General features: G+C 33.9%; 1 pseudogene; it reads left to right on the forward strand.

Moving 5' to 3' along the window:
• The window catches only part of LOC133175602 (uncharacterized), a 30,127-nt pseudogene extending 28,063 nt beyond the window's left edge, over positions 1 to 2,064 (forward strand).
• The last annotated feature ends 5,464 nt before the right edge of the window (positions 2,065 to 7,528 follow it).

Below are 7,528 nucleotides of genomic sequence, written 5' to 3' on the forward strand. Positions count from 1 at the left end.
ATTTAAACTCTGAAAAAGAAAACTTTGATAAACATTTTGAGAAACTGACAATAGCTGTCAGAAAACAAGGAGAAAAATTGCACGAAGAAATTAACGTCATTGTCAAAAATCAGAGTGATGAAATTGATGAGATAAAAAATAAACACCAGCCTGTTTTAAATAAAAATGAAAAAGAAATTAAAAAGATTACTTCTGATGTAAAACAGAGTATTCTTGATTTGAAGAAAATAGTGGACTCAAGTGATTACTCCCTAATCTCTGCATACAAATCCAGGAACGCGGAATTCAAAAGTTTACCTCCTAAAGTCAATGTTTCATTACCAAATTTCTCTCCTCATCAGATAAACAGAGAACAACTCCATCAAATGTTTGGATCTCTGTCAGCAATATCCATTACAACAGAAGAACATGGCTACGCAATAAAGACACCAGAAGCTGTATCATGTCATCCAGAGCAACCACTGCTTGATGAACCAAGTTCTAAAACAAAGAGATTAGAAAAAGACTTGGAAGAACAACAGAAACAAATCCATCTTGCATATGAAGAAATTACACTAGATTTAAACTCTGACAAATTAGTCTCCATTACAACAGAAGAACACAGCTACAAAATAAAGACACCAGAAGCTGTATCATGTCATCCAGAGCAACCACTGCTTGATGAATCAAGTTCCAAAACAAAGGGATTAGAAAAAGACTTGGAAGAACAACAGAAACAAATCCATCCTGCATATGAAGAAATTACACTAGATTTAAACTCTGACAAAAGAAACTCCATTACAAGAGAAGAACACAGCTACGCAATAAAGACACCAGAAGCTGTATCCTGTTCTCCTGTGAAACCACTGCTTGATGAACCAAGTTCTAAAACAAAGGGATTAGAAAAAGACTTGGAAGAACAACAGAAACAAATCCATCCTGCATATGAAGAAATTACACTAGATTTAAACTCTGACAAAAGAAACTCCATTACAAGAGAAGAACACAGCTACGCAATAAAGACACCAGAAACTGTATCCTGTTCTCCAGTGAAACCACTGCTTGATGAACCAAGTTCTAAAACAAAGGGGTTAGAAAAAGACTTGGAAGAACAACAGAAACAAATCCATCCTGCATATGAAGAAATTACACTAGATTTAAACTCTGACAAAAGAAACTCCATTACAAGAGAAGAACACAGCTACGCAATAAAGACACCAGAAGCTGTATCCTGTTCTCCAGTGAAACCACTGCTTGATAAACCAAAGCCCATCGCCACCATAAACACTGGGTATAATTCTTTATACAGTGTCACCTGTCTCAGTGATGAAGAAATCTGGACACGTGGAAATGACAAAATCATGAAACTCTTTAACCTCCAGGGTAAAGTACTGATGTCAATCAAAACAAAGTCAGGGAATGTACCATCTGACATAGCAGTGACAAGGAATGGGGATCTAGTTTATACTGATAAAGGTACAAGAACTGTAAATATAGTGAAGAATGAACAGATACAAGAGATGGTCAGACTACAGGGCTGGAAACCTTCCTCTGTCTGTAGTACCTGTCCTGGTGACCTCTTGGTTACCATGGACAGTGATGATAAACAATCAAAGGTTGTCCGATACTCTGGCTCTACAGAGAAACAAACCATTCAGTTTGATTGTGAAGGCAAACCTCTCTATTCATCTAATTACCATAAATGCATCACTGAAAACAGAAACCTGGATATCTGTGTGGCTGACTGGGCAGCCAGAGCTGTAGTGGTGGTTAATCGGGAAGGAAAACTCCGATTTTTATACACTGGTGATCCCTCTACTAAAGATGGACAATTCTATCCATGCAACATCACAACAGACAGCCTAAGTCAGATCCTTACAGCAGACCACAACAGCCACTGTATCCACATCATAGATCAGGACGGAAAGTTCCTCCGTAAAATTGGTGACTGCGATCTATCCTATCCATATGCTTTATGTGTGGACACCAGAGACAACCTCTTTGTGGCTGAGTATCACAGTGGAAAAGTGAAGAAAATCAAATATATGTAAATACTTCAATGTAGTCAAAAGTTTCTGTGACTGAGATACAAGATGAAAATAATAATATGTAAACATGTAAAAGGTTTTGCAAACAACAGTGTATGAATTGTGGGTAAATACGTTTTAAAATATAATGTTATTCTGTTTATATTATCAAAAAATACTCTCTTTACTTCATAATTTTTCATTTTTGAATAGTGAATGTAAAACATCTTACTGAATCAGATGAAAATAAATGCATGAAAACAAAAGAAAGATTGGTTTGTACAAGGATAGTTTATAATGAGACAGTATGCCATGGCTCTAAATACTGGGAATAAGAAAAATGTTGACTTCATTCTGTTACAATCAATATTTCAATCCTTTGTTGGTAGAGCTTTTCCAATCATCAATTATAATTCATGAGAAGTCTCCAAGTTCTACTGCTGTGTACTTAAGATAGATACATTTTTGTTAAAAGTCGAATCAAGCCAAAACTGTAGGAAGAGTAGCAATTAAAAAAGAATTCAAAGAATATATTTTTTAGCATTAAACCATGGCAAAACCTTACAACATAATTAAATAAAACAATAAAAAAAACTAGAACCTCATTACTAGTAATGAGAAGGTCTTCCGTTATACTACTTCCAGTTTTCGTGAACATGTCTTTTCCAACGTCGGTATTAGCCTTAAACTTATGTAGAAACAAAATAACTTAAAAAATTACTTTTTTGCTTCGTTTCCTGTCACGAATGGAAGTAATGACGACACACAATTTTTACACGATGCAAATGAACTGATGAGTGACTATAAGTCCTGAAAGTTTTAGACTTCAGTCTTTTACTGTTGCCGAACAACTGTGAGAACAAATTCTAATTTTGAGGACAGGAAAACACACGACTGGAAGGGAACTGAATAAAAATCTCTGAATTTCTCTTGACTTTTGCAGTATCTACAGTATATGTAAAAACATTTCAAATACTTACCTATAAGTGATATTTATGAGAAACTTAAACCACGAAATAACGTAGTTTATCTCTTAAAACCGGAAGTTTAAAGTTTTTTGTTTACGGTGGAATCTAACATATTTCAAAACAGCAAAAGAGTTGCAATAAAGTGATGCAAGTTTTAATTTTAAAAAGATAAGTTAGAATTTTCGATTTCTTTGATCACTTCCTGTGACGACCGGTAGTGACGGCTGACTCCTTTAACCCTATGTGGCTTGCCTACTCTCCAAGGTTTATTACTCCTATAAGTTTGGTGTCTTAATCGCATGCCATTTCCGAGATCTCGCTGAAATAACTTTTCATTTGGAGGACAAGAAAACACGCGACCGGAAATGAATTTTACTAAGATATTTCAGGTCACTCTAGAAATCTGCAGTCTCAATAACATATATAAAATTCATTTAAAGAACTTTATCTTTAAGCGATATATATGGAAAATTTAAAAAACCCTATTATGTAGTTTTTCTCTTATTACCGGAAGTTGTCGTTTTTTTGTTTCGGGTAGGACCAACACATATCGTAACGGTGAAAAAGATACAATTATATGATGCAAGTCTTATTCCAAAAGAGAAAAGCTATTTTTTTTATTTCTTTGATCACTTCCTGTGACGACCGGAAGTGACGGCTGACGCTTTTAACCCAAATGGTTTTGTCTACTCCTCAAGGTCTAATACTCCTATAAGTTTGGTGTTTAAATCTCTTACCGTTTTTGAGATCTCACTCGGACAAGTTCTCATTTTCCGGACATTTAAACGCGCGACCGGAATTGAATTTTACAAAGATATTTGACGTTACTCTAGACATTTGCAGTCTTGATAACATTTAAAAATCAGTTCAAATACGTTATCTATAACAAATATTTATGGGAAAGTAAAATAGTCAAATTGTGCAGTTTTTCGCTTATAGCCGGAAGTTGTCCTTTTTGTTTACGGTGGGATCAACATATTTCGAAACTACAAATAAGATGCAACAGTGTGATGCAAAAAAAAATTCAAAAAAGAAAAGTTGAAAATTTTGATTTCTATGTTCACTTCCTGTGACGACCAGAAGTGACGGTTGACGCTCTTAACCCATATGGATTTGCCTACTCCTCAAGATCTATAACTCATATAAGTTTGGTGTCTAAATCTCTTACCGTTTCTGAGATATGACTCGGACAAAGTATTTTTGGAAAAAACGGAAATCGGACATATCTGACGACCAGAAGTGAATGTTGAAAAAAAAATGAAAAGAACGTCTAAGGATATTTTCATTCTCTATCATCCCTGAAAATTTCAAGAAAATCCGTCCAACCATCTCTGAGAAATCGTGCCGACAAGAAAGGAAAAAAAATAAGAAGGAAAAAAAAAAAAACCAAAGTGGAATCACTATAAGGTCGAAAGACCTTAATTATATAATTTTTTGAGTGTAGTCTAATTGAGTACCAAGCATAGCTAAAACTGGAACAAAACTGTAGGAGGAGTAGCAGTTTGAAAAAAAAAAATAAAAAAAAATAAAAAATCTATTTAAATATATGATAACTGTTCAAATAAAAAACTGATACTGTAAATCATTCTTTATTCGCAAGAACTTATTTTCCGCATAACTAGTGAGGCGGTCTTCTCGTGGAAATTTCATTAAGGTCTTTCGTCTTCACGGAAGACCTTATAGTGGTTCTACTGTTTCTTATTATTAAGGTCTTTCGTCTTCACGGAAGACCTTATAGTGATTCTACTGTTTCTTATTATTAAGGTCTTTCGTCTCCACGGAAGACCTTATAGTGATTCTATTGTTTCTTATTATTATTAAGGTCTTTCGACTTCCTTCGAAATTTACAAGGTTTATAAAGAGTCTCATAAAAAGACTAAATATATAATTTGTGTTAAAATTGATTCACCCATACTTTAGGTATTTGTCATTTTTCACTTCGAAGCGTTGGTCCTCGCCAGCGCAATGGTAAGCTTGTTGGATTTTCACGCGGGCGACCCAATTTTAATCTCCAGAATGTCCGTATTTTTTAAATTAACTTTTTTCAGCTTAAATATAACAATTTATCTTCAAAATGATGTCTAGTATTTCTTCCTTTCGAATTTTGTGATTTTTGTTCAACATAGCGTTTTGTTACATTTCATGTAAGAATACAGCTACAGTAACCGGGAATACATGAAGTAAATACTGTTACCTTATAAGTAAGGAATCATATTCTCTGATGACAAGATATGACCGATTCAAATTGGAGGTAATATTTTTTTTGTTTCCTCTCCCTTTTTCATCTGAAAATGACACTTCTGTTTCGTACTTTTCATTGATGATTTAAAGGTTTATTTTCAAAAGAATATATTTTTTAGAAACGTAATAATTATGATCTATTTTTGAAAACCTGTAGTGCTTGAATACAAAGAAAAGTGACATTTAGGTATGTTTCTAATGAGGTATTGCAACATATTTTTTTCAGCAAAAAGTCGGTCGGAAGACCACTTGTTGCCTTAGCAACAAGCACGTATCTAGTTAAGGTCTTTCGTCCTCACGGAAGACCTTATAGTGTTCTAATGTTTCTTCTTCTTCTTCTTCTTATTTTTCCGCCCATCTAATTTTGTGCACGCGATTTCTAAAAGACCACATGATGAAATTTAATGAAATTTGCAGAAACAATGTGTTGTAATCTGAAGTTATTTTATCCGAGAGATTTTTGGAAAATCACTTCCGGTGCCAAGTTACCGACCATTTTCTGAATTTAAAAAGACATTTTGTCTGCAGATAATCTCAAGAACAGTAAAAGATATCAATGTGAAACTCTCAGGGATTATAGATCGTGATAAATCCTAGCCTGGACATACCTTTCGTTCGTCGTCGGCACTTGCGGTCGTTAAAGGATGCGAATTTAAAAAGGTGAATTTTCTAACTTTTTTGTTTTTCAATATTTTTCTTTGATATTAGTAGGGTTAACAGAGGCATTTCCAAAAAGGCTAAATATATAATTTTTTTAAAAAAATTGATAAATCCAAACTCTAGATATTTGCATTTTAAAATTTGAAGCGGGTCCAAAATGGCGACTGTCTCCGTAAACTCCGACGAGCAGGTCGGCACTTGGAGCTCCTCGGGTGGCTGGTACCTCGCACACTAACCTCCAAAGTCAGCGGTGTTCTATTATTTCGGGTTTAATCCCAATTATGTCTGAATTTTCTTTCTCATTTTTACCTTTAATTTACGTTTTCATCTTTATAAATGATGTTTTTTCTGTGTGATTCCTGCGCTATTTTCATTTGTTTTGAATAAATCCTTAAAAATCCTTGCATTTTTGAAGGACCCATGTTATATTTTAAGGACATTGGTAAGTCAAAGTTTTCCTGAGGAAAAAAAGAGGTTGAATACATGGGTTTTTTCACATATTAAATAGTGATTGAGAGTGATCTCCCGTGTAGAATTCTCTAAGCGATGAAAACCAATAAAGCATATGTTTACAGAGGTAAACAAAAAGCACGTGTACTTCCTTCAATGGGTAGAATCATCTATACAGCAAGAAGAAAAGTAGTAATGGCTTTGTTGTACATTGTATTCAGGAGACAAAGAGCCAACAGGTCATCATTTACCATAGTTATGCTCAGTATGCTGGGAAAGGCAAAGATGTGACATATGCTGAAAGGTAGACCGACTGAGATCAGTTTCTAGATTGTATGAAGGAAGCAGCATTTAGTAACTACGAATAAAAATTAAAATTAATCCATGCCAATATTTTTTATGACAATGTGTTTCAATCAATTCAGTCAATTACATGATAGAATCAATCAACCAGTTTGACTCTCTTGACCCTTATGAATAATATGTAATTATAGATGTTAAGGGAAGTAACTCAAAAATAGCGATCGGTGCCGGTATGTCCTTGTCTTGTTTCTATATTTACATTTTCAGCTAAAATATCTAGAAGTCATAGGAAATGAAAATACAATAATATATATAAAACAAAAACCATATGAAATAAGTGAGTTTTGGAGAAATATTTTGGTGAAAAAATATGTAGGTCCCTTTTATCAACATTTTACATAGGAAATGCATTGAGAATTAAAAAAAACACTGATTTGACAAAATCTAAGAAAAAGAAGGTTGACTTGGTAGGTTAAACAATCCAGAATATAGCGTTTTTATTACAATTAAAACTACTCAAGAGTTCTTGAAAAATTCTATATGAGAAGTTTTCTGAGCAAGAGCTCGAAAACGGTAAGAGATTAAGACACCAAACTTATATGAGCAGCAGTCCTTGAGATGTAGGCAAAACCATTTGGGTTCAGAGCGTCAGCCATCACTTCCAGTCGTCACAGGAAGTGGTAAAAGAAATCAAAAATTTCAACTTTTCTTTTTTTAATCAAAAATTGCATCACTTTATTGCATCTTTTTCGCAGATTCGAAAGATGTTGGTCCAACCGGAAACAAAAACGACAACTTCCGGTTAAAAGAGAAAAACTAAATAATTTGAGTATTTTACTTTCCCATCAATATTCTTTATAGATAAAGTATTTGAAATGAATTTTAAATATGTTATTCAGA

This window comes from Saccostrea echinata, unplaced genomic scaffold (assembly GCF_033153115.1).
Source record: "Saccostrea echinata isolate AGI-Se365-2 ecotype Australia unplaced genomic scaffold, CSIRO_AGI_Sech_v1 ptg000063l, whole genome shotgun sequence".
NCBI lineage: Eukaryota > Metazoa > Mollusca > Bivalvia > Ostreida > Ostreidae > Saccostrea > Saccostrea echinata.